This window comes from Lutra lutra, chromosome 5 (assembly GCF_902655055.1).
Source record: "Lutra lutra chromosome 5, mLutLut1.2, whole genome shotgun sequence".
NCBI lineage: Eukaryota > Metazoa > Chordata > Mammalia > Carnivora > Mustelidae > Lutra > Lutra lutra.
Genome location: NC_062282.1, coordinates 70717572 through 70745226, shown reverse-complemented (window position 1 = coordinate 70745226; position 27655 = coordinate 70717572). Strand labels below are relative to the sequence as shown.

General features: G+C 38.0%; 1 protein-coding gene and 1 pseudogene across 7 annotated transcripts in view; one reads left to right on the top strand and one right to left on the bottom strand.

Annotated features, from left to right (window-relative positions):
- The window catches only part of CDC42SE2 (CDC42 small effector 2), a 112244-nt gene that overhangs the window by 56262 nt on the left and 28327 nt on the right, over positions 1–27655 (bottom strand). For 3 of the 7 annotated variants that reach the window (XM_047729899.1, XM_047729892.1, XM_047729894.1), the window contains exon 2: positions 14019–14187. The exons of 1 other annotated variant lie outside the window; for it this stretch is intronic. The gene's annotated coding sequence lies outside the window, so the exon portion shown is untranslated. Of the gene's footprint in view, positions 1–7870; positions 8010–14018; positions 14188–27655 lie in introns of all 7 variants that reach the window. 3 more of the 7 variants (XM_047729896.1, XM_047729897.1, XM_047729895.1) reach the window with 3 other exon arrangements.
- Positions 6673–8490, top strand: LOC125101159 (plakophilin-4-like; annotated as a pseudogene).

Sequence of the window (27655 nt, the reverse complement as noted above, 5' to 3'; positions counted from 1 at the left end):
TAACCATGACCAGTTCAGCCTTGGCAGGCACATCTAGGTCCTAGAGCTCTCTATCAGCCTCAAGTTTCTTTGCCCAGAAATCCATTTGAAATCTATAGTTTTTCACCCTAATAGCACACAGTCACGATTTTTAACCATATTACTTCAACCGGCCTTGACAGTAATTGTTTCCCTTTGGGTGGATAATATTCTAACTCTGGTAACATATGGAAATTGATACAGAAATGATCAAGTCAAGCAAAACCTACACTATTAATATTTTAGTGCTCTTATGTATCTGTAATAATTTATTATGATATTTTATATTCTATTTATTAAAATATTTAAAAGATAAGAAAATCTGATATCCTAAATTTGCAAGTTTAATTTACTGGACATTTAAAAATTATTTAAGTTCTGGGGCACCTGGGTGACTGAGTTAGTTAAGCGTCCAACTCTTGGTTTCAGCTCAGGTCACTATCTCAGGAGTCCAGGAATCCCAAGTCACACTTGGTACTCATCATGGAGTTTTTTATGTCCCTCTCCCTCTGGTCCTCCCCTTGTTCTCTCTCTTTGCTCTCTCAAATTAATAAACAAAATCTTAAAAAAAAAAAAGAAAAAGATTAAAAAGTTTTAGGAAGATTTGTTTACTGGTAAATCTGCCTTGTAAACTGCTTGAAATATATAAGGGAACCAAAGAAATGTAACTCTACCTTAGAATAGTTAGGGATGTAATTAGGGATGAAAGTGTTAGCCAACATTTAAAGAGTAAAATTTATTCTTCCCTCTCGGCCATTAAAACCCAATGACAAGGGGTGCCTGGATGGCTTAGTTGGTTGAGCGTCAGACTCTTGGTTTTGGCTCAGGTCATAATCTCATGTGTCATGGAGAATGAGCCCTACGTGGGTCTCTGTGCTTAGTGGGGAGCCTGCTTGAAGATTCTCTCCCTCTTCCCCTGCCCCCCACTCACATGCACTCTTGTTCTCTCTCTAAAATAAATAAATCTTAAAAAACAAACAAACAAAAAATAATAAGACCATAGTAATCAGACAACAGAAAGAAATAAAAGGAATCCAAATTGGTAAAGAAATAAAACTTTCACTATTTGCAAATAACATGATACTATATATAGAAAACCTTAAAGGGGTGCCTGGGTGGCTCAGTCAGTTAAGCCTCTGACTCTTGATTTTGGCTCAGGCCCTGATCTCAGGGTTGTGAGATCGAGTCCCCTGTCAGGTTCCTCATTCAGTGGAGTCTGGTTGGGGTTCTCTCTAACTCTCTGCTCCTCCCCATTCATGTCCCCACGAACATGCACACTCTCTCTCTCTAAAGTGAAATCTTAAAGAAAAGAAAGAAAGCCCAAAAGACTGCACCAAAAAAAAAAAAAAAAAAACTAGACCTGATAAATGAATTCAGTAAAGCCACAGGATACAAAACAACGTACAGAAATCCACAGCATTTCTATACACTAGTAATGAAACAGCAGAAAGAGAAATTAAGAAAACAATCCCAGGGCACCTGGGGTAGCTCAGTGGGTTAAAGCCTCTGCCTTCGGCTCAGGTCATGATCCCGGTGTCCTGGGATTGAGCCCCGAGTCGGGCTCTCTGTTCAGCAGGGAGCCTGCTTCCCTTCCTCTCTCTCTCTGCCTGCTTCTCTGCCTACCTGTGATCTCTGTAAAAGAAATAAATAAAAATCTTTAATAAAAAAAAAAAAGAATACAATCCCAATAACTGCACCGAGAATAAAAAAATAACTAGGAATAAACTTAATCAAAGGTGAAAGACCTATTCTCTGAAAACTACAGAACACCAAAGAAAGAAATTGAAGACAACGCAAAGAAATAAAAAGACATTCCATGCTTATGGACTGGAAGAAAAAATATTGTTAAAATGTCTATATTACCTAAAGGAACCTACACATTTAATACAATCCCTATCAAAACAGCAACAGCATTTTTCACAGAACTAGAAGAAAAAATCCTAAAATTTATATGGAAGCAACAAAGACCCTAAATAGCCAAAGCAATCTTGAAAAATAAAACTGGATGTATCACAATTTCAGACTTCAAGTTATGTTACAAAGCTGAAGAATTCCAAACGCTATGGTACTTGTATAAAAACAGACACATAGATCAGTGGAACAGAGTAGAAAGTCCAGAAAGAAACCCGTAATTATATGGTCAAATAATCTTCAATAAAGGAGGCAAGAATAAGCAATGGGAAAAAGTCTCTTCTACAAATAGTGCTAGGAAAACTGGACTGCTACAGGCAAAAGAATGAAACTATACCACTTTCTTATACCATACACAAAAATAAACTCAAAATGGTTTGAGAACCTAAATGGAAATCTGAAACCATAAAAATCCTACAAGACAGTACAGGCAATAATTTCTCTTGACATCAGCCATAACAGCATCGTTTTAGATACATCCTAAGGAAAAAGAAATAAAAGCAAAAATACACTATTAGGACTACATCAAAATAAAAAGCTTCTGCACAGCAAAGGCAAAAATAACAAAACAAAACAAAACCTGCTAAATGGGAGAAGGTGTCTGCAAATGACCTATCCAATAAAGAATCAGTATCCAGGGGCACCTGGGTGGCTCAGTGGGTTAAAGCCTCTGCCTTCGGCTCAGGTCATGATCCCAGAGTCCTGGGATCAAGCCCCGCATCGAGCTCTCTGCTCAGCGGGGAGCCTGCTTCTCTCTATCTCTCTGCCTACTTGTGATCTCTATCAAATGAATAAATAAAATCTTTAAAAAAAATCAGCATCCAAAATACATAAAGAATTTATACAACTCAACACAAAATAAATAAAATAATTCAATTTAAAAATGGGCAGAAGACATGAAGAGAGACTTCTGCAAAGACGACTTACAAATGGCCAACAGACAACATGAAAAGATGTTCAACATCATTCACCATAAGAGAAATGCAAATCAAAACTACAATGAGATTTTACCTTACACCTGTCAGAATGGCTAAAATAAAAAAGACAAGAAATAATAAGTGTAGACCAGAATGTGGAGAAAAAGGAACCTTCGTGCACTGTTAACTGGACTGCAAACTGGTACAGCCGCTATGAAAAACAACATGGAGATTCTTCAGAAAATTAAAAATAGGAGTACCCTATGATCCAGTAATCACACTACTGGTTATTTAATCAAAGAATAGAGCACCACTAATTCAAAGGAATATATATACTGCTATTTTACTGCAGCATTATTTACAACAGCCAAACTATGGAAGCAGCCCAAGTGTCCAACAATAGGTGAATGGATAAAGAGGTAGTGTGTGTATATATGTATACAATGGAGAATTTTTCCATTTTTAATGCCATGGATGGAGCTAGAGAGTATAATACTAAACAAAATAAGCCAGTCAGAGAAAAATAAAAACCTTATGATCTCACTCATATGTGTAATTTAAGAAACAAAACAAATGAGCAAAGGGGAAAAAAAAAAGAGAGAGAGAAAGAGAGAAACAAACCAATAAATACACTATGAACTGGAGATGACAAACAGGGTTACCAGGGGGAGGTAGGGGGTGAAATAAGAGGATTAAGAGTACACTTATCTTAATGAGCACTGAGTGATGTATGGAAGTGCTGAATCACTATACTGTACACCTGAAACTAAAACAACAATGTATGTTAACTACACTGTAATTAAAATAAATTAAAATACCCAATGACAATACACATAGCACTCAACTTGTGGTCAGTTCTATGGGTCAACCATTTTTAAAGAAAACTACAGAAAAAGATGACCATGGGAATATGGTCTTGAGTGGAAAATTTTTATATCCACCCTAAGATCAACACATTTCCTTTAATTAGTAACATTTCCTCTATGTATTTTTCAGCGAACATGTACATTAAAACCATTCACAAATATCAGATGCTAACAATAAATGAAAATAGGTTTCTTGCATGTGACTACTTTCCAAAGAAGAAATGGCTTCCTTTATAAAAGTGTGCGTGTCTTATATCCACATAGCACAAAACATGCAGAGCATTTTCTCATGCTGGTCAGAAAAACACTCGGTAATCAAAACCACAAAAGGCCTGCCTTTATGATTTCTTCATGGAAATCATAGCCTTTATAGTGAGAACATAGAGCAACAGCTACAATAAATTCCAGCTGCTGTGGTAAGGATGATTATACTACGGTTAGCTGCTGAATGGGCCCAACACTGAGCCCCAATTCTATTTACTTAAGCAAAGCACAGCCCCTCAAATGACATTATTTCCAGATACTTAAACCCTGGATCATTAACCAAAGTAACTAGGAATTTAACATCAGTTTCATTCCCTTAAACTGTAACACTATTATCAGACTTTTCAAAAATATTTTCTAGCTATAGATAGAGACAGATATTTTGGATCATACTGACAAAACTAAAGAGCTAATACCAAATCATTCCATTCCCTAAAAAACTCCGAAAGTACTTCACAGATAATTACAAGTTTAACAGGAGAAACTCTGAACCATTCAGGAGCAATATCCAAATGGGGGAATCCCATTCTACCTCCCTTTTCTTTATATGCACATTTCCTCACGCTCTCACATTTGGTAAATGAATTATTCCTCATGTGTGTGTGCATGTGTTTGTGTGTGTGACAGAGAGAGAAATACCTAAACCCACCAGAGAGCTTCTAAATACTGGCACCCACAGCAAGATGCTATCAAGTCAGCAAAACTGGCAAATTTGAAATCAGCCACAGGACTATGAAACCAAGAAACTACAACAATAATAAATATGTACTTTCTGGGGTTTTTCCATCTCAAAAATTGATATAATATTTTCCTATCATTAGCCAAAACACAGGCTTATAAAGATGCCTCACCAATCAGATAATTAAATCAGATAATTAAACCAGATAATAAAAAGATAAAAACTAACTTATTCAACATATTCACTACATATTATATACATGTAGAATATTCACTACATATTATCCCCCCACAAAAATTTTTTTAAATACATAGACAAATATAACTCAGCAAGTTATACAGCATAATAAACAGATTTTTAAATGTATAAAAATGATTATACCGAAGATTTAAAAGATGTATGTACAGACTATGAGAGATTAAAAATGAAGTGCAGTATGGGGTGCCTGAGTGGCTCAATTGGTTAAGTTTCTGCCTTCAGCTGAGGTCATGATCTCAGGGTCCTGGGATTCAGCCCCACATCAAGCTCTCAGCTCAGCGAGGATTCTCCTTCTCCCTCTCCATCTGCCCACCCCCCCACCAACTCATGCACATGCGCGATGTCTCTCTCTCTCATAAATTAAATCTTGAGAAAGAAAAATGAAGTGTAGTATAAGCATGTACAAGTAACAGCAAATTTTAGTTTATAGCAATTCTGATACAGCAACAATTAAGACTTTAAAATCCGGCTTACAAAAATGTCCAAATAGGATTTTTAATAGCTTTTTTTTTAAGATTTTATTTATTTATTTGAGATCATGACCTGAGCTGAAGGCAGATCCTTCACTGACTGAGCCACCCTGGCACTCCAGATTTTTAAAAACTATTAAGATACCAGTTCAATCCCTTTCATACTTTATTTATAAAGAATACTAACATCTAGCTTCATGCTCAGGGGTGAAATAGTATCAACATTCCAATTAATGGTTAAGCATTTAGTGAAATGTTAGGTGCATTAAATTAACCAGACAACATGCTCACTGTAATCACAATGTCCCACAAGTTCTAGCCAATGTAACTAGTAAGAGAACCAATATGATATAAAATTTGAAAAGGATAAGCAAAATTTAAAATTAACGTTTAGTACAAACAGACTATATTCCCAGAAAAGCTAAGTGAATCAATTCCAGGACTTATTAGAAATACTAAGTATATTTGTTAGGCTGGCTGAATAAACTTAGCAAAGAATAATCATCTTATTCATGTTAACGATAAACAGATGAATTTAAGCAGTACAGCACCATGAAGAAGCAGGGCAACACAGGTTAAGCACATGCATATCAGAGCCAAACTGATGCAGAGTATAATCTCAACTCTATTACTTCACAGCTACATAAACCTCCATAAAATCACCTAACGCCTCTAAGTTTTCTCAAGTATAAAAATGAGTGCTTGTCAATGTTGGCCATGGACGTGACACCATGGGCAAAGGGTAGAGAGGCAAGTTAGCTGCTCTAACCCACCGCTACGGGTGGTGGGAGAGCTAGTTTAGGGAAAGGGGTATACATGGGGAGAGAGGGTTGGGCAGCCCCCTACACACTTTTTAATTTTTTTCCAGTGCTGCAGTGGCAACTCCTCAGTGCAGAGAGACCTCATTCCCAGAGTGACAATAGCCACTGCCTAACCTAGCAAGAGGAATACCCATTCCTGAGCAGCCCTCACTGGTGTAGGACCGGAAACCACGGAAAGAAATCTGCCTCCACTGGCCCAGGCATGAAACCAAACACCATGGCCACTACCTTTCTAGTTTTCCTGAAGGAGCAGCTCAACGGAGAAGTCATTTCCTTAGAGATCAACAGATGTGCCAAACACTGGTATAAAGTATACCAGTGTATAGGTATAAAGGAGCCTGGAGTTCTCACACTGTCCATCCCAACAACGATGTCATCAGGACAGCATCAGCACAAGGGACCTTCTATTCACCAGCACAGACATCTCTCCATGAAACATCACCCGATAACTCAAGAAGTTCAACACATATGGATTCTTATTCCAAGAGTAGATACCAGGAAACAAGGAGTTTTCACAACAGCTAGAATTTGAGTAAGACAGACAACAGACCATAGCATTCATTCATAGGTCAACTAATAACCATTTGGTGAGAAACTCAAGAGCTGAAGGACAAACACTGGTTCAGCCATCAGTAGCCAATCAGGCCATGAGAAGGGTTAGTTCAGCTCCATCTAGAGCAGTCTTTCTTTTGTTATCAGGAGGCATGTCTCCTTCAAAGGGGTTACAGAAAACTTCTCTGGAGAGTAGATTTGGCTGTCAGTGAGTGACTCCCGACCACTGAACCCCAGTGCATATTCCTTTACCCCACTACTTGTTCAGCAGGCAACCTCTCCATACTCTGCATACAGACTCTCTTCCCCAATAGTTGTCCATTGGGCTGGATCGATAACCTCCCAGCAGATGTCCAATCCAAAGAGACCAACCTTTCAGTACCAAACCATCACCAAAGCAGGATCCCCACTGATCCTGATGGGAGGCACAGACTCAGGTAGCTTCCCATCCCAAGGCCAAGTGGGCTCTTTGTCCCCCAAACACTCAGGGATGACCACTGCACCACAACACCTGTGACATTCACTGTAAAGGGCAGTTCATGACACAGAACAACTTGGACAGCAGCAGTATGCCATTTATGAAGAGTATGGCTCCACACTGGCTAGACAGCCTGAAAGGCTTACAGTTCCAATTCTAGTAAGTACAACCAGCTTAGGAAAGACCCTAGTTCAGCTCTGTCTCCCAAGCTGCTCATCACTCCTATATACAAGGGGAAGACCTGTTACAGCTCAATGTTATCAGAGACCAAATCTCAGAACCGTGAACTCCAAAGATCACAGGCAGCACTGTATCACACAGGTACAGTACGTGTTGGAAGCGTGCAAAGGATGTCCAGTCAGCAGAGCACCCTTATATACCAAAGAAATAATTATGCTCTGAACACAACAGCTACCTGTGCGGAGCCCTACGGGCCAATAAGGCACTGAGCGCAGGAGTGCCATTTTAGCACGCTTCAGCATGCAACAGCACATGTGGTGCTGGCACAAGATCCCCATCAATAGACAATATTCAGAAAGACCCCAGGGAGTTTGCCTGGCATGACCCCAAGCTACCTGAAGTCATTCACATGCTGCAGCGCCCCTCCCATCAGGTGAGGCAAATGCAGCCACCTACCTGCAGCACCTGTGCTTTGGCAACAACATAGGACAGATGGAGGTGTACAGGTAAGGAAGAATCAAGCATCTGATAGACTTTTTGGACAAAGTTCAGAGGAAATGCTGTGGTGCCCTTGGAAACCTTGTGTCTGCCAAGTCTATAGACGAAAATAAAATAAACTGGCAATAAAAAATATTGGTTGGGGTAAGATACCTGCCTTGTTCCAACTGATGAGACAAATCTATTGATGCAGAAGTACAGGAATTTGTTACAGGAGTTCTTTGGAATTTATTTCCATGTGATGTTATAAAGACATCAATCAATCAAGGTGCTCTCTCGGCCTTAACAAACACTGTGAATGTTCCAGTTATTCTGGATGGAATAGCTCTTTTCATGATGATCACAAAATTAAATTTCAGACTTTACTTATTCTGCCTAATATGACAGGTTGCCAGCTCCACAGGGGAGGAAGTGAAGAAGCAATGCGACCTTGTGAGGTGCTAGTAAACTCACTTTTGCATGGGATCCACACATGTGTGAACACATGTGATTACAACACCAAGACTGTGGTGTCCTGCATTTGCACCCCATGGAACCTGTCCAACGGCCCTCAGGCCCAGCTGCTGGGGCTGAATTAACTGGATGCCTTACCAGGAAAAGACTCTCCCAGCAAGGACTTGGGTCCAGGATGTCAGAGGACAAAGAAAAAGAGAAGGACACAAGAGGATCAATGGGATGGAGTTGGTCATATCCCGAGACTGCCAAAGTCCTCCAACGGGTTTAAGATGCTACCGGACTCTTCTACCAGAAAGTTGCACACCAGCTACCTTGAAAGGCTCTACTGAACTCTCCAGCCTCCCTGCTGGAAACTAGTTTGCAGAGTACATCCAGGTGACCACTCACAAAGACAAAGGGGTACCCATCCTTCTAGGACTTCTGAGAGCACATAATGATAGATGCTCCATCTGAAGTAACTGCTTTGAGGGATATGGTGCTAGATGTTTGGAACAAGAAGCTCACAGCATGAGAGAACTGGCCAACCACCTTCCCAGTAGCAATGGCCCCCATGTACTGTCTGATGAGACCAAACAAGCCAACTGCTGTGCTCTCCATGAGGTTACCAGCAAAAACATGGAGAACAACAAAGCCCTGGCCAACTCAGGGGAGATAGAGAAGGTAGTAAACATAACCAAGAGCAGAGGAGACAGATCATTGCTGAAAGCGGTGAAGAAAGCAGCCCAGGTCTTGAATACATTATGGCATCAGGATCTCCAAAGCATTTCTAAAAAGAATGGGTACAATCAGAACTATTTTGTTATACCTTTATTTCATGTTAGAGTGAGACCAATTCAATTCGCATCCTTCTTTGTCTACCACTGATTAACAAAGGTCATCCATCAGCAGCATTTCCTCCTCACCAGCCCAGTTAAGAATCAGAAACCCTTGCTCTGAACACAATAGGATCCAGCCACCTATGTGGTATTATAATAGCCAAAAGAAAACCAAGCGTAAAGGCCTGTACTCTGGCTCCAGCAAATTTTCACCTACTTACCTGAGTTCTTATTCTTCACCAGCAAGAAAATGGAAGGCTACTGCACCAACAGCTGTATTGTAGTCAAAATGATTCCAACAGAAAGAACCCTGACATACAAAGATGTATTTGCGGTCTCCTCAGATCTACAAAGATCCTTATTCTGATGACTGAATTTACTTCCCGGCTATCACTAATTATTCAACACAGGATGGACTGAAATTAACCATAAATTATATAGACTTTTATTCCACTAAACGACCTTCTTATACAGTAGAACAGCACCCTGGGTTCCCAGATTAGTGGATTGTAGCATCAAAATGCTCAGTAAAAGAATTCTATCTAATCCTGTTTTGAATGAGAAGAAAAGACTGTCTTGCTGATTTGTGGATGAAATGTGCAAGTTTGGAATGAATGAATGAAGAGTATGAATGAAGAGTATTTTTTTTTTCTTTTTTGAAGACTTATCAGTGAAGTAAGGAAACCTTTGGGAGAGAAGATTTTTCCTTTCTAAGCTCTACTTAAGTGTCAGATGTAATTACTTGTAGATTCTGTAGTCAGGTAAAGGTGCACACAATGCAATAAAGAAGTTAAAGAAATGGGTGAAATGAGATACGGGATGTATAGGTGAAATCATAAGAAAGGGGATTTTTCAAATGTGAAGAAAGTTATGTTTTGATAATCTGAACAGAAAAAGAAATGGAATGCATATCCCTCATGTTTTATGGCTATTACTAAAAAAACTGTTAAATAGTTAAGATAATGTTGAAAGTATAAAGAGTATGTCATTTAGCAGTTCAACTCATATAAGGCATTATTATTTGTATTTATTAATAACAGAAACACCTTGTCCCTTAAGTAAAAAAAAAGATATTAATACAATGTGTGCACTATCTTAACCTTTCTAAAATTAGAAGAATTCTGAAACCCCCTGTATATTTGGACTCAAGATTCTGAATAAGGCAAACAAACAAACAAAAATTGAATAAAGGATTGAGAACTATACCTTTTTCTAATGGTTTATTAGAAAAAATGAATAATAATTTATATTAAAAAATAATAATAATTTATATATATTTTTTAAAAAGATTGCCAATTCCACAATTGTTTCAGCAGCTTCAAAGCTAGGAAGGGTTCAGCAGGAGTCTCCAACAAAGAGCTAGTCATAAGAGATGATGGATACTCCTTTTCTTCCACAACCCTAACCTTGTTTAGTAAGAGATTATTAATCTGTTAATAATCCTACTAGTATTTAGGACACCATGTCAGTCTATTCCAATTAACAATAAACTGCTTAGCAATGGCATGGACTAAGTATTTATTCACCACCTTAAATCTTCTACTTAATACTTCAATCTTTGTAATCAATCAATGAACAGTCTTATCTGCCATCTATACACCTGATAATGGACAGCATTATCAGACTTACCTGCCTAATTCACAAGTTTTATTAGGTCCTTGAGTTATCATTATATAGTTTAGAATGGGTGCCGATAAAGGATATATCAGTTAAGATGTTTTCATATATGGGGCGCCTGGGTGGCTCAGTTGGTTGAGCCTCTGCCTTCGGCTCAGGTCATGATCTCATGGCCCTGGGATCGAGCCCCACATCAGCCTCTCTGCTCAGCGGGGAGCCTGCTTCCCCCTCTCTCTGCCTACTTGTGATCTCTCTCTGTCAAATAAATAAATAAAAATCTTAAAAAAAAAAGATGTTTTCATACACATGAAACATAAAATCTAAAGCACACTGGATTAAACTGGAACTTAATGGCTCACATAAAATAAATAAAGTCTAGGGGTATACTATCTTCAGGGAGGACTCGACCTAGTGGTCAGAGCATAGTTTTTCTCTGTCCTACTCCTTCAGTGTTTACTTATTTAACTGGTTTCCTTTTATGGCCAGAAGATAGGTGCCAGGAGTTTAATGACAGTACATTTTGATTTCTGTTGAAATACAGCCCCCCCCAAAACAAACAAACAAACAAACAAACCAGTGCCTTTATCCCAGCATTCCTAGCAAATATCCTAAGATCATTCTGATTCATCTAGCTTAGATCACATGTCTGCTGTGATTGCCTGGGGTCAAGGCACATGTTCCATTCTGACAAACTCTTCATAACATTTATGAAATAAAGCACATTAGAGTTGACCTTAGTGATTTCAACTTCTAGTATTACTGAATGGTATTACTGAATTAAAATTGATAGGTTAAGCATATCATACACCTTTCACTCCCTCTTAAAAAGTTATTCCCGGGGCGCCTGGGTGGCTCAGTGGGTTAAGCCGCTGCCTTCGGCTCAGGTCATGATCTCAGAGTCCTGGGATCGAGCCCCGCATTGGGCTCTCTGCTCAGCGGGGAGCCTGCTTCCTCCTCTCTCTCTGCCTGGCTCTCTACCTGCTTGTGATCTCTCTGTCTAATAAATAAATAAAATCTTTAAAAAAAAAAAAAGTTATTCCCCCAAATTTTAATAACAACCCATCAAGAAACAAAAAATTAACTCTTCCCTAAGTGAAAATCACATTTTCAAGGATTCAAAATGTATTACAAAATTACCCACAGGCTTTATGATTTTCCTTTTTAATACAACAGAAACCAAGACTATATATTTTCTCAAAGCAAAAGAGGTTTACATTCAACTTTTTCAAGATTACAACATTAGAATTTAAATAAAGAGTGCAGGGGCACCTGGGTGGCTCAGTGGATTAAGCCGCTGCCTTCGGCTCAGGTCATGATCTCAGGGTCCTGGGATCGAGTCCCGCATTGGGCTCCCTGCTCAGCAGGGTGCCTGCTTCCCTCTCTCTCTCTCTCTGCCTGCCTCTCCGTCTACTTGTGATCTCTGTCAAATAATAAAATCTGTAAAAAATAAATAAATAAATAAATAAATAAAGAGTGCAGACTACATGAGTATCTTGAGTTAGGAAAAAAAGTGGTTTTCTTTCATAGAGCTATAAAAAATAATAATCCATCCTGTAACTCAAGACTCCTCTTACAAGGTACTAGATTCACTACAAAACCTACCTCTACACACAGACACACAACTAGGTCCTAAGAACAGAGCAGAGATGTACAGCATAGAGAGCCTTTTTGTAAATGTGCATTTCAAAGCCAAATACTAATTATTTCCAAATTACTATGTTTCATACTTTTTAACATCCCTTACTTCTATAATTAGCAGAGAAAATAGAACATAAACTATTCAGTTTTTATAACAGAGAGTGAAATTTATTTCACTGAAAGCCAGAACTCAAATATATAGGAAAAGATCTGATACTTACAATAAAATTGAAAAAAAAAAAAAAAAAGGCAAAATACAACCACCATTTTCTTAAGAGTAGAACTAACCACTTGAATATGTGTTATACAATAATCATCTTAAAAGCCAAGCTTTATTTATAATCCCGAGGAGAAACAATGTGGTCAAAGAAGAGGATGTGAATTAAAAGGAAATCACTGTAGGGGCGCCTGGGTGGCTTAATTGGTTGGTTTTGGCTCATGTCATGAGCAGGGACTCTACTTGAGATTCTCTCTCTCTCTGAAATAAATAAAAATTTGGATGGATGGATGGATGGATGGATGGAAGGAAGGAAAGAAGGAAGGAAGGAAGGAAAAATCTCTAATTGTTCAATTCTGTAGACTGGTCTTTCAAATACTCATTTGTTCAAACAATTCAATTCAGTAAATAAGCTCTGATGACTTTATTAAGAAGACAATACTGGTGTTAGACAAAGGAGGGATATAAACACAGTCTTTAACTTCAAAAATGTTTACAATGTGCCTCAAAAGCAACATACACAAAGGAGCATCACTGGACAGCACAGAACATAATCAAGGAGAAATAAATGCATGAGACACTAAAGACAATGGGTAATCAGAAAGAGGAGAAATCAAATGAGAGGATTTCTACAGCAAGTAACAGAAAACCTACAGGGAAACTGCTTAACATTAAGGAAATGTATTATCTCAGCTAACAAGGAATGCACAGTGAGGGTGATTTTACATGTGTTATGTAGAGTCTAGTTCTACTTCTTTGCTGTTCTCCTGCCTCTGCCTTCCTTGATATCAGGGCAACACTTTTAGGCTAGTAGCAAAACGGCCACAGCAGTTCCAGATGTCACATCCAGATAAAACCACTTCTACAGAGAAGAGGGATCAACGCTTTCCTTCTTTCTCAAAATCAAGGAAACCTTTCCCAGAATCCTCTTACAGATTTCCCTTCTACTACTCAGTGGCCAAAACTGGATCTATTCCTAAAATGATTCCAAAGGCAAGAACACCTATCATTAACCAAGATTTGAGTAGATGCTGTTAATTATCATGACCATCATTTTAGTGTTAGCTGAATATTTTAAGAAGACAGGACTTGGAAGATGGTATAATTAGGAAAAGAAATAAAAGAGAAAAATACAATGGCAAAGGAAAGGATGTGCATAACTGAATAAAAAAGTCAAACTGCAATCATACACTAAATACACTGTTAGGCACAAGGAACTTTCCTAAACTGCACTGTTGTCATTCTCTGTAATACAAAAATTAACTTACTATTCAACAGTGAGTAAATGCTAAGAATGGAGGAGGAGGAGTTCTCTTTTTATGATAGGATTTAGTTAATTATCAGTGGGGACAGTCAGACTCACCACTCCTTGTCAATGGAGTCACCCATTTAGCTATCTGTGGGCTAAGAACATTCCATATTATGCATACAGACAACTGTAGACTCACTATCAACAGAAGTTGTTCCTTGAAGGTTTCTTCTCATTTGGGTTCCAGGTTTCAGTCAAACATCCACAAACTTCACAACCAGCCCTGTGTGCAAATGAAAGCATGCAATTAGGAGGCAAAAAAAGCTACGGGGAACAATTCCGTCCTCCCCCATCTATAACTAACTGATCCATAAGGAAACTGAACTTAAATACTGGATTCAATAAGCACCATGTTCAAACTAAGCAACTTGCATTTCAAAAGCTGTAGTGTGATTATTACACAGTTATCACTCTTTCACATCATACATATTATTGTGTCTACAGTGTACCAGGTAAAACTCTTAGCAAAGGTTGCCCACTAGATAGAATCCAACACACATTTGTGTGGTGGACCCAAATTAAGGCTGACCTACACACAGTATATTAAAGGACAGCTGCCTACATTTATAAATCAGAAGACGACCCTACATGAAAATTATGATTTCTGATCTCTCTTGGGGAAAAAAAAAAAATCAGAAGATCTAGCAATAATGGGCCCACATTCCCACATGATAACTAACAATCTGGTGGAGCTGATGAGCAGTTAATCCTTTGGATGGGTCACAGGCTTTGCAGATGCCTGCAGATGTCATCACTCTCTTGCAACACAACTCAATTATCTGTCTGGATCCTGCTGGCATCTGACTTTGCAAATTCCCCTATATTTCTAAAATAGCTCACAGGGAACATATTTTACTGTCAAAGCCAAGCATGTTTTTCTGCCTTGACAATACAATATAGTATAGGGCTAATAACTACATTCACTTTGGAGTCAGCAGGCCCTAGGTTTGAGTTCTAATTCTGAATATAACTTAGCTGTATGACCTCAGGCATATTTTTAACCTAAGATATATTTCTTCATCTACAAGCCTCCTAATAAACATATAAGCACTTAACACAGTCAACAAACAACTGGCCTAAAATCTACCATGTCCAAGCTGAATTTACAATCCCAAATTCAGGGCTTCCTCAGTCTTCTGCATCTTGGTAAGCTGCAATGTGATTCATGCGCATAAGCCTCAAACCTCAAAGTCCTAATCATATACTTTCTTTCATTCTCCCCAAACTAGTACCACAGTACTTGATTCTCTAAAATATGTAATTTGAATGAATTTTCAGAATCCCATAAAAATAATAATTCCTCCTTCAGAATCAATTACTTTCCTGAAATTACCTACAAATTCAACTAAGTAATGGTACTCTGAAGTTTCAAGGTTGCATATCATGAGGAATACTAATATTTCATTTTAAGAAAATGAAGATGGCGGGTGCCTGGCTGGCTCAGTAGGTAGAGCACGCAACTGTTGATCTCAGAGTTGTAGGTTCAGGCCCCATGTTGGGTGCAGAGATTACTTAAAAAACTGGGGTGCCTGGGTGGCTCAATCAACTAAGTGTCTGACAACTTTAGCTCAGGGCATGATCTCTGGGTGAGATCAAGTCCCACGTGGGGCTCTCTGCTCCAGGGAATGTGCTTTAGATTCTTTCCCTCGGCCCCTACACCTGTGCATGCTCTCTCTCAAAGAAATTATCTTTAAAAAAAAAAAAAAATGAAGACAAAATACTGGGGGTAATACCTAATTCCTAATTCCTTGCAAGATACTGACCCATTACATTTTGTAAGCTTACATGTTTCTTCTGATCTAAACTAACAATGAACTAGGATGCTATGCTTCATCTGAAAACAAAATTAAGAAAAGAGTTAGAGGGGCGCCTGGGTGGCTCAGTGGGTTAAAGCCTCTGCCTTCGGCTCAGGTCGTGATCCCAGGGTTCTGGGATCGAGCCCCGCATCGGGCTCTCTGCTCAGCAGGGAGCCTGCTTCCGTCTCTCTCTCTCTCTCTGCCTGCCTCTCTGCCTACTTGTGATCTCTCTCTCTCTGTCAAATAAATAAATAAAATCTTTAAAAAAAAAAAAAGAAAAGGGAATTTTAAAAATCAACCGTTTCTATAGAACTATTCAAATAACAATCAGAAAATCCACTTTTGGGGCCGGTCACCTGCGTGGCTCAGTGGGTTAAGCCTCTGCCTTTGGTTCAGGTCCTGATCTCAGAGTCCTGGGATCAAGCCCAGCATCAGGCTCTCTGCTCAGCGGGGAGCCTGCTTCCCTCTCTCTCTCCGCCTGCCTCTCTGCCTACTTGTGATCTCTGTCTGTTAAATAAATAAATAAAATCTTTAAAGAAAAAAAAATCCACTTTTGGAAATATTACCACTGGAAAATATTAATTACAAATTATCAAATGATGTGTAAAGATGACAAATAAATGGAGATACACTACTATGTTCAAAGAGTCAATGATCTTAACATGTCAGTTCTCTCCAACTTGAGCAAAAGAGTCCATGTATTTCTAATCAAAATCCCAGCAGTTTTTGTAGAAACTGAGAAGCTGATTCTAAAATTCACATAGAAATGTAAATGAGCTAGATCGGCCAAAACAACTTCAAAGATCATTAATACTGGAAGCCTTATACTACCTGACTTCAAGACTTGTTTAAAAACTGCAAATATCAAGGCACTGTGGTACTGAAGAGAAACAAATAGATTAATAAAACAAAACTGAGAGTCCAGAAATAAACTACATATATACGGTCAATTGATTTTCTGCAAAGTCAGTTCGGTGGTAAAGGGACAGCCTTTTCAACAAATGGAGGTGGAATGCCTGGATGTCCATACATTGTGCCACATATAAAAATTGATTCAAAATCCATCACAGATCTAAAGTAAAACCTAAAACTGTAAAATTACATGAAGAAAACATAGTAGAAAGTCTCTGTGGTCTTAACGTAGGCAAAAATTTCTTAGATAAAACACAAAAGCATGTTATGTAAAAGACAAAAGTGACAAACAGGACTTCATCAAAATCACTAATTTCTGCTATCTGCAAGACACTTAACAAAGTGAAAGACAACCCACATGCTGGGGAAAAAAAATAGATGCAAATCTATTATCTGAAAATGACTTGTATCCATAAAGAATATAAGAAAGAAATGTTCAAAACTCATTAAGAAAACCCAATTTTAAAAAGGAACAAATGATCTTAACATACTCACCAATGATGTACCCACAGTAGATAAGCACATGGAAATATACCTTATCATCATCATTTATTAGGAAAATACAAACGTTGGCAAGGATATGGAGCAAGTGGAACTATCATATCCTACTGATGAGAATGTGAAATGGTAAAACCACTTTAGAATATAGTTTGGCAGTTTCTTAAAAAATTAAACACATACTTAACATAAAACCCAGCTATTTCATTCCTAGGTATTTGCCTAACAGAAATGAAAGTCTATGTCCACAGAAGACTGTTTTTAGCACCTTTATTTTTAACACTCAAAAGTAGAAACAACACAATTATCCATCGAGAGGTGGATTGATACACTAAGTATGGCAAAGCCATTCAATACATTACTATTTGTAAGAAAAATAATGAACTATTATACACTATTTAACATGGATATATCTCAAAATAATTGTGCTAGGAAGCCATACCAAGAGTACCTTTTGTAGAATCCATATACACAAAACTCTAGAATCTCTAGGGATAGAAAGCAATTCAGTTAATTGGGAATAGAGGATGGTGGACAAGAAGATCCACAATGGTTGAAAAAAGAACTTTTGGAGGTGCCAGATATTTTCATTATTTTGAGTGTAGTAGTAATTCCACAGGTATAAAAACTTCAAAATTTATTAAACTGAACACTTAAATGGTGCAGTTCATTTTAAGTTTAAAACAAATTGATTGCATATTAATAACTGGTAGCAAAACTGATTAATATGAAAGGCAAGACCCTTTCAATGTATTAACTATGAAAATCATGGCCATTATTTTTCTTTCTGGAAAATAATTCCACTGAAAAGTGTATTATGTCAATGCTAAAGATCAAAACCATAATTACCAATCACAAAGAAAGCATATACCAAAACTGCACTCTTAGCTAACCTCATATAATTTGGCATGTGCAAAAAGAAAATTTAGTGGCATTACTACTCATTCACATGCAGTCCACAAAGTACCCCAGGCTTTCATTACATTTGGTAGGAATCAGACAAAAAAAAAATGTTCCCTGTCAACCAAAAACATTTTAATATAGGAATTTTATTAGCATTCATCTCAGTATCACTACTACAATGTATTTCACATTCTGCTTAGAATTGATGAAGAAAACATGAAATCAGATCCATTTTAATTGTTAACTGCTGGCATGGCTTGGTGCTTTTTACACCTTATTAAATGGCACCTCTACCCCCATCTACCTGTTATTTATACTGATAACAGCAAATTACATTACTTCTTCAGGTGAATTTAATCACTAAATTTTGTTTTAGGTAATATCAAAAGTGTGTAAGCCCATCTCTATCCAGAGATATCTATTCTCCAAGCTATCAGTCTCAGTTCCATGACACTGCTATGAAAGAAGGGCTTCATCTTTAGAGAAATGGGTTAACAGCACTACCTTATAATACTTTTAGGGCAGTCACAGAGAAAAATTATGCTAGTTCTGCATCAGCACAAATGACACAACTAGAATGAATGAGCAGAGGCTCTATTTTCCACTATTAGAATATCTTTCTGAGCCACTGTTGCCTCAAAGGGGATGTCCTGCCTAGGACACCTATCATCACCAGTCAGGATATTACTGGCAGTGATTTGAAAATACCTGATAGTTGACCTAGACCAACTTTATGATTCCTTGCAACCCTCAAATGCTCTTCTGAATTTAAAAATAAAAATCCATTTTTAAGTCCCCAAATCCCCTGCAATTCAAAAGTCTTAGGTTTAAGCCGGTCAAATTATAAGAAGCTAAAGCCCTAAGTCTTACAGTAACATTTCTGATTGGTTTCCACTTTTCCTCAACGTATAATGGCTTCAATTATCAGACCCTGACCCTATTAAATTACTCTGATACTGAAAGAAAAATATGTACTATGTATGTGTTCCATCTCCTTGCTCATTTAATTTCAAATGCTAATTCTTTCTTTCTTCCCAAAGAAATATGGATCTGGCAAAAATAATAAAGATCTATTAGAAACCTAGTTCAATTTCTTCATTTTACACATTCAGAAAGGTAAAGAAATTTGCCCTAAAATTCTTAACTAATCAGTACACTATAATACCTATTAGTACTGCAATAAATCACTACCATTTATTTCCTCCTTAAGTACACTGTAAAGAAAGGCATATAACCATTCAGTTACACAATTTAAGTGAAAAGTTATCTGGGCAATAGTAACATAGGCAGTGGTGATACAATTAAAGACTCAAGACATTTTGCTTCTTGGTACTGTTCACTGGTGCTGTTAACATTCCTTGACCCTACAAGTGTAGGACATGGTAGGGATACAGAAACGGACAGAAGCGACGGTATATACACGAGCAGCTATGAATTAGGCAAAACTTTTAAACAGGGAGAATGAATGTACTCCTAACTACCAGAGTTTCAAAACTAATGGAAAAGGCTGCATATGCCTTCATAAAAAAAAAAAAAAAAGAGAAAAGGAGGGATGAGGTAATAAAGATGGACTACCAGTGGGAATGCAAAGTTGTACAATCACTTTGGAAACGTTGTAGAAACTTTCTTATATAGGTATACACACACTTTACCAGGCACCAAAACAAACCACTCCCAAGAGAAATGAAATGAAATGAAATGAAATGAAATGAAATGAAATGAAAATGAAATGAAAACAGGTCCATACAAAGAACGCAGACTAGAGGAGGCAGTAGAGGATAGCAATTAAGAAAATGGGCCCTGGGGGCGCCTGGGTGGCTCAGTGGGTAGGCCTCTGCCTTTGGCTCCAGTCATGATCTTGGTGTCCTGGGATAGAGCCCCACATCAGCTCTCCACTCAGCGGGGAGCCTGTCCCTCCCCAAGCCCCCGCCTGCCTACTTGTGATCTCTGTCAAATAAATAAAATCTTTAAAAAAAAAAAAAAAGAAGAAGAGAAAAAGAAAACGAAAACGGGCCCTAGAGTCAAACTGTCAGAGTGTGAATTCTGGCTCTGCCACTTACTAAATGTGTTGAGTTTAGACAAGTTATTCACCATGCCTCAATCTCCTAAACTATAAAAAGGAAGTAATTCATAAGGCTATTGTGAGGTTTAAATTATGTTAATACATGTAAAATGCCTCAAATGTAGCCTGGCACAAAGTAAGCTTTCAGATAAATGGCAATCAGAAGGGGAATGGGATTTAATACATGATGTAACATGACAAGAGTAATTTTTCTGAGCCAAGTTAAAGGGCATTTTAAAATACAGATGCGCACCCACAGCCAGTGCCATATAATGTAGTGTTTAAGAGTTTACTTGGATTTTGTTTATGTCACTTCACTGTTTCCAAGGCTGACTGCCATGGAGAACTATAGGCAAACTTCCCTGAGATTTGGTTTCATCAACTATAAAGAAACAACAGCTACTTACCTCAGAGGAGTATTTTAAGAATGTAATTAAGATGTATAAAGTGCTTGCTTAGTACAATGCTTGACACATAGTAGCTAAAAACTGACCGTATTTTACTATACTATATTGAAATAAGCACATTATAACTACAGTGACCATTTGTTATTTGCTAATGATAGCCCCAGTTTATGCAAGTTTTCACAATGTGATTACTCAGAAGTCATTCCCCTATCACAGTATGTCCCAGTTTAGATAAAACATGTTCTCAAAATGTCCTAGTTTTAGATGATAAATTATATGGTTGCCCTAATTTGTAACTGAAATACTTTCAGGATTTTCCATCTATTTAGTTCTTTTCAAATGTTCTCTTATCTCTTTTTTAAAAAAATTTATTTATTTGACAGATCACAAGTAGGCAGAGAAGGAGGCAGAGAGAGAGAGATGGGGAAGCAGGCTCCCTGCTGAGCCCAACATAGAGCTCAATCCAAGGACCCTGGGATCATGACCTGTACTGAAGACAGAGGCTTTAACCCACTGAGCCACCCAGGTGCCCCTCTTAGCTCTTTTTAATGGCATTACCTCTTTGCTCTCTAACTCACCATCCCCATTTTGCATGCACACTGGCAGGCAGGCAGACACACACACACACACACAGAGAGAGAGAGAGAGAGAGAGAGAGAGAGAGAGAGAGAGTGTCTCTGGCCCTCGATCTCCTTATCTCTTTATCCGGGTACTTGGTAACCTCCAGGCCTCTTTGTTGCCCTATACTCCGCAACAATGTCATATTTTTTCCAAGCCTAATCTTTCTCAAATTCCTATCTGTTCCTTCAGTCTGAATTCTAGAAAAAAAACCTACTGACCTAGAAATATCACCACCACCAATTAATGTTAGCTGTCTTTAGGAATATCTACATTTTAACAGGTTAACTCCTTGAGAAACAATGCCTTACCCCAATGTAGAGAACTTCTAGTAACATGAATTTCAGACACTGACAGCTGACTAAGGGAGATATTTTTTTTTTTAAAGATTTTATTTATTTATTTGACAGAGAGAGATCACAAGTAGACGGAGAGGAAGGTAGAGAGAGAGAGAGAGAGAGGGAAGCAGGCTTCTTGCTGAGCAGAGAGCCCGATGTGGGACTCGATCCCAGGACCCTGAGATCATGACCTGAGCCGAAGGCAGCGGCTTAACCCACTGAGCCACCCAGGCGCCCCGTAAGGGAGATACTTTAAGAACCATTTTTCATTTCTCCAATCAAAGGATTAGGTGGGTTTCTACTAAATAAATAAATTGGAGCAGCCCTGATTTCTTTCTTTTTGCTGGTTCCCAAATAATCCAATCAGAAATACCAAAGGTGTTTAGCTCAAATGTAATAAGGTCACAGTTCTTCAAGAGTTTCAGCCTGTGCCTTCTTCTTTCACTGTACAAATGCTCTTCTAAGTTATTTGAGCTCACTCTCCTGAGTTCAATTACCATATGTATACTGATGACAGCCAAACCTACTTTCCCAGCAAAGCTCTATCCAAGGTTCTCCAGCCTAGATGTCTTTCAGTTCAACCTCACATAACCAAAGGCACCTAGTACACCTCAACCCCATGTGCTACTCTGTCTCAAGCTTAACTGAACCCCACTTCTTCCCCAGCACTCCTCTATCCCAATCCCATTCATATGATTTTTTTTTAAGGTTTTATTTATTTGACAGAGAGAGAGAGAGGGAGAAGCAGGCTCCCTACTGAGCAGGAAGCCCAATGTGGGGCTTGATCCCAGGACCCTGGGATTATGACCTGAGCAGAAGGAAGACATTTAACCAACTGGGCCACCCAGGTGTTCCCCCCCACCATTCAAATGATTTTCATTAAATTCTCCCATCTACCCAGTTTCACAAACCAAATCCTTGACTCCTACCTTTCCATCACTCCCAGCTATAGCCAAACAATGGAATTCCCTGAACTATTTTTCCAGTCTGTTTCTCTCCAACCTAAGAGCCACTGGTCAAGGTCTGAGTGCCACCATTATATCTAAAAAATACCATTATAGCTGTTAACCCATCTCCAGGCACATCTCAGCCCCTCCAATTCACTGGCATTTGGGACAGAATGATCCTTCTAAAATGAATGGCTGGTGTTGTTTGTTTATTTTTTACTTAAAACTGCCATTAATGATTCACTATTATCCTCAGGAACAGTTCAGTTAATACAGTTTCTAAGGGTCTTTATGACGTGGTCCCCAGTTTCCCTTTAACATCATTTACTTCCTCTTCCACTCAATGCCCCATAACTGTGCCATCCAACCATTTTCAATTTCGTTGTGTTCCACGAAACACAAGGTTCTCTCTGTTGTGACTACAGGCCATCACACTTGCTGTCCACCTCTTGCCTGGCATACCCTTCAGAACTTGGTATGGCCATCACTTCCTTCAGGAAGCTTTCCTCAACTCCCAAATCTGTATTAGGTGCTCCTACAGTGTATCAGGCACCTTTCCTTTAGGGCACTTATACTAAAGAAGTTATCAATCCTGCTTATACCTCCACATCATGAAAAGGAACTTAGGTCTATAATTTCAGATTCACAAGTTCATGAATATGGCACCCTGTTTTGGGTACTGTATCTTAAGAGACGTTTTTGTTAACCAGAACACATCCAGAAAAAGAAAAACAAAGCTGGAGGCATCGCAATCCCAGATTTTAAGATATATTAATTACTATGTTGTAGTAATCAAGATAGTATGATACTGACACCAACACTGACACACACAGACCAATGGAACAGAACACAGAGCCCAGACACAAACCCACACCTATATGGTCAATTAATCTATGAGAAAGGAAGCAAGAATATATAATGGGGGAAAGATGGCCTCTTCAATAAATGGTGCTGGGAAAATGTGACAGCTATGTGTTAAAAAAATGAAAGTGAACCACCTTCTTACACTATACCCAAAGTAAACTCAAAATGGATTAAAGCAATGAATTCATAAAAATCCTAAAAGAGAACACAAGCAGTAGTTTCTCTAACATCAGCCCTAACAACATTTTTTAAGATATGTTTCCTCAGGCAATAGAAACAAAAGCAAAAATAAACTACTGGGACTTTATCAAAATAAAAAGCTTTTGCACAGCAAAGGAAACCATCAACAAAACAAAAAGACCAACTACTGAATGGGTGAAGATATTCACACACTCTCAAAAAAAAAAAAGAAAAGAAAAGATTGTGCCATTTGCAACAACATGGATGGACCCAGGGGATATTATGCTAAGTAAAAATAAATCATATTGTGAAAGACAGACCCCATTGATTTCACTCATGTGGAATATATAAAAACAAATGAGTAAACAAACAAAAAGCAGAATTAGACCTATAAATACAGAGAACAAACTGATGGCTGTTGTCAGAGGGGAGGCAAGGTAACTGGGGTGGGGGTAGGTCAAGTTGGTGAAGAGGAGTGGGTGGTACAGGGATACAGTCGTGGTATGAGTAAGTCACAGAAATAAAAGCATAGCATTTAGAATATAGCCAATATTGTAATAGTATCACATGGTGACAGACAGTAGCTAAAGTTGTGGTAAGTACACCATAACACATAAAGAAGGTGAACCACTTTGCTGTACACGTCAAACCAGTGTTAATGCTGTACGTCAACTATACTCAAATTTTTTAAAAAATTAAAAATTAGAAAAGGAATATATCCAGAGAAGAGCTGAATGGTAAGAAGTCTGAAAAAGATGTCAGGTAAGAGTTAAGGGAACTAGAGATTTAGCTCAGAAAAAAAACAGAGATAAGACAGCCTTCAAATATGTGTAGGCCAAAGCATATAGCATGAAAAAGAGGAAGCATTACTGTGGGTTATCAAAGAGGATGGAACCAAAGCCATTATGCATAAGTTTCAGAAAGGCAATTTTTTATTTTTATTTTATTTTTTTTTTAAAGATTTATTTATTTGACAGAGAGATAGATCACAAGTAGGCAGAGAGGCAGTCAGAGAGAGAGGAGGAAGCAGGCTCCCCGCTGAACAGAGAGCCCGATGCGGGCCTCGATCCCAGGACTCTGGGACCATGACCTAAGCCGAAGGCAGAGGCTTTAACCCACTGAGCCACCCAGGCACCCGGCAATTTTTTATTTAAAAAAAGAACCATATTAAGTATAACTGCCTGCCAAAAGATACTGGACTAGATAGAGAAGTGGTGAATTCATACTCCCTAAATTTTTAAAAAAGAAGGAATACTAAAAAGATCCCTACATTTGATGGTTTTAAGGAGAGCACTTGTTCAGATGAACACTGGGTGTGATATGTAAGTCATTAGTCACTAAATTCTACTCTTGAAACCAGTATTACACTATATGTTAACTAAAATTTAAATAAAAACTTGAAACAAAAAAAAATTTAAAAAGATTGTGGAACATAAAGAATAACATGGAGGACAGTAGGAAAAGGAAAGGAAAGTGAATTGGGAGAAGTGGAGAAAGGGAGACAACCATGAGAGACTGTGGACTCTGAGAAACAAACTGAGGGTTTTAGAGGGGAGGGGATTGGGGGTCTGGGTGAGCCTGGTGTGGGTATTATGGAGTACTGGGTGTGGTACATAAACAATGAATTTTGGAACAATGAAAATTTTTTTTAAATAAATAAAAATTTAAAGAAAAGATGCCCACATTTGAGAGAACATCAGACTAAGCAATTACTGACAGACCAAATGAATTCTAACATTCTGAATTTATAAAATTTATATAAACTAGTAAATTTTATACAAAATTTATAAAAACCACATGAATTTATAAAAGTATTTTAACTATGACTTGGTGGCAGCTGAATTAAAACATATTACCATAGCCTACCCTATTAAGAACATGTCTTAAGGGGTGTCTGCGTGGCTCAGTGGATTAAAGCCTCTGCCTTCGGCTCAGGTCATGATCCCAGGGTCCTGGCATCAAGCCCTGCATTGGTCTCTCTGCTCAGTAGGGAGCCTACTTCCACACACGCCCCTGCCCCGGCCCCCACCTGCCTGTCAAATAAATCTGTCAAATAAATAAATCTGCCAAATAAATAAATAAAATCTTAAAAAAAAAAAGAACATAATGTCTTAAGATATAAGATTTAGCTGTATCACAAAGAAATCAGAGGAATCACTCATTATTAAAAAAGCTGAATACATATTTTTCCTCTATTAATGAACATTTCAGAGAGGAAAAAAAGCACATTAAGTAAGACTGTAAATAAGGAGAGTTTTCTTTTTTTATTTGATCCTGAGTGGGGGGTTGGGGGAAGAAAATCTAAATGACAATTGGTCAGTTTATTCAGACAGAATGCTTATTTCTCAAAGGATAAAAAGGTATCAAAAAGGCTTAAGAAATAATCTCTAAAGAGACTTTGTAGACTACCAAATACTTGGCTTTTGATTTATACAGGAGGAAGAGAGAAAGGGGACAAAGAATTTTTAAAGTTTTCCTAATGTTTTATAGAATTCAATGGTCATGGAAGGGGGCTCAATACTCTGTCCTCTCTGCTGCCATATTTAGTTGTATCTTCAGGTCACACTGATCTGGAAAAAGCCATTTTTACATGAGTGAGAATAAACACGCAAGAAAATAGGTCTTTATCTTCATAGTATAACTTTATTAACAAGCACGAAGTCTGAATTAGTCATTCCGTTTTATCTCTAACTCTCTACTATTTACAATCCCCATACTTTTACTTTCCAATACTGAGGGAAAAAATACTCCATTCTCATTAAAACATAACTTTTATTTAAGATTTTATTTATTTATTTGACAGACAGAGATCACAAGTAGGCAGAGGGGCAGGCAGAGAGAGAGGAGGAAGCAGGCTCCCTGCTGAGCAGAGAGCCCTATGCGGGGCTTGATTCCAGGACGCTGGGATCATGACCTGAGCCAAAGGCAGAGGCTTTAACCCACTTAGCCACCCAGGCACCCAAACATAACTTTTAATAAATAGACTTCACTCTTAAGTTTGATTTGATTCAGAGATGGGATCTTTTCTCCTTATAGAGTCTTTAAAAATAAATTTAAATAAATAAATTTAAAAATAAATTTGTGAAACATTATCTTTTCATACAACTTTACAAAACACTTTTGTATATATGGAAGGCTGTAACAGTAAAGAGACAAGCCTCTATTTGGGGTTGAATTGTATCCATTTCCCTTCACTGCCCCCCTCCCAAGAAAAGACATGTTCAAGTCCTAACCCCCACTACCTCTGAATATGATCTTATGTGGAAATAGGGCTGTTGCAGATGTAATCAGTTAAAATGAAGTCATACTGTAGTAGGGTGGGCCCCTAATCCACTATAATGGGCATCTTTATAAGAAAGCAGCCTTGTGAAGATAAAAACAGGGAAAATGCTATGTGATGAGGAAGACAGAAATTGTGAAGTTATGCAGCCGCAAGCTCGGAATGCCAAAGATTGCCTGTAAACCACCAAAAACTAGGAAGAGGCAAGGAAGGATTCCCCTACAGGTTTCTGAGGGAGCCTGGGCCTGATGATGCCTTAATTTTGGATTTCTAGGCTCCAGAATGATGAGACAGCAAATTTCAGTTGATGGTACCTCACTGTGGCAGGCCAAGGAAATGAACACCTTCCATTTGATTAGAAGAGGAAAAAAAAAAAAAAAAAAGAAAGAAAGAAAAGAAAAAAAAGAAAAGAAACAAACATCACATGAATCTAAATGTTACCATCGTGAGTGCTACAATCCATCATCCAATGAAAACAGTATTGGCATCGCTTTGCAACTATAACTGCCAACAACAAGGTCTCCAGCTCAATACAATTTTGAGTCCCTGTTTCTATTAACTACAATTTTGAGTCCGTGTTTCTATTAACTATCAATTTATTCACTATCTAGGCTAGACTGCTATCTAGGCCACTGGGTATTATAAATACGCATATTTTTTTCCATCACTTTCTAATTAGGCAAACAGTCCTTGCATTCTTTACATGTTATTTACTCATTTTGACTAAGTAATATAAATACAAAATAAATGCGATGTGAATTTTTTTCAATGAATTCAAAGTTTTTTGGTTTGGGGTTCTTTTCAATATTTTAAATTCGGTATAGTTAACATACAATGTTTTATTAGTTTTATGTGTATAATGACTCAACAATTCTATACATAATTG